The sequence below is a fragment of the Austrofundulus limnaeus genome, unplaced genomic scaffold (assembly GCF_001266775.1).
Source record: "Austrofundulus limnaeus strain Quisiro unplaced genomic scaffold, Austrofundulus_limnaeus-1.0 Scaffold278, whole genome shotgun sequence".
NCBI lineage: Eukaryota > Metazoa > Chordata > Actinopteri > Cyprinodontiformes > Rivulidae > Austrofundulus > Austrofundulus limnaeus.
Window position 1 is genome coordinate 2,369 of NW_013952680.1, and position 1,346 is coordinate 3,714.

Below are 1,346 nucleotides of genomic sequence, written 5' to 3' on the forward strand. Positions count from 1 at the left end.
GGTCGAGTGGGAATTTTTATATGATGTAATGGAGAGATTTGGCTTTAAGAATGATTTTGTCCTTTGGGTTAAGTTATTGTATTCCTCACCGATGGCCTCGGTTAAATCAAATAATATAATGTCTCCACCATTTCTTCTTGAAAGAGGCACCAGACAGGGATGTCCCCTCTCCCCCTTATTATTTGCTATTGAGATAGAGCCTCTTGCAATTTGGCTGCGGTCTGAGGAAAAGTTCAAAGGTATTCTCAGATCAGGTGTGACCCATAAAGTGTCTCTTTATGCAGATGACTTGCCTTTGTACTTTTCTAATCCTACTGCCTCACTCCCAGTACTTTGTAACATCCTAGAACAATTTAGCAGATTTTCTGGCTATAAAATCAACTACCAAAAAAGTCAATTATTTCCTATAAATTCTCTGGCTAAAAAACTTCCTAGATCAATTGCACCTTTTAAATGGACAGATGCAGGCTTTCGTTATTTAGGAATTTTTATCTGTCTTTCCATAACCAACATGATGAATAAGAACTTTTTACCATTAACAGAGAACATGGAGAAAGATTTTGATCGATGGTCCCTATTACCATTGTCTCTGGTGGGGCGGGTGAACCTGATTAAAATGATTGTTTTTCCAAAATTTCTATRCCTTTTTCAACATGTTCCTATACTGATTACAAAGACCTTTTTTGATAAACTAGATAAAAAGATTTCTCAGTTTTTATGGCTTAAAAAACCTGCCAGACTTCATAAATTGGTGCTACAGTCCCCAAATTATGAGGGTGGCCTTGCCCTCCCCAATTTTAGACAATATTACTGGGCAGCTAATATACAGAAACTTTTATACTGGAAGTGGGATAGTAATGCTTTGCCTGCCCGGGTGCAAATTGAAAAAGCCTCTAGTCGTTATTCACTCTCCTCGCTACTTTGCTCTCAGCTCCCTCTTCCCTTATCTCTAGTAGAGGATAATCCTATAGTTAGAGGGACATTAGCTATCTGGAGCCAGTTCAGGAAACAATTTGGCCTACATGGATCTTCAATACAAACACCTTTAGTCAAAAACTGCAAATTTATGCCCTCAGTTACTGATTTAGTTTTCAGCTTGTGGAGTGACAAAGGGATCAGGGGTCAGATTTATAAAACTGGCGTACGCACAATTTCAGTCCAGAAACTTGCGTACGCCACTTTTTACGCCAAGGTTGTGATTTATAAAATCCAAACTTGACGTGAAAATGTGCGGTGCCTCACGCCAGCTCTGACCCATGCGTACGCTCATTTTGGAGACGGGAAACTGTGACACAGATGGTGAAGTGAGGAATTAGAGCCACACTGCTAAATGATCACTGTCAGAT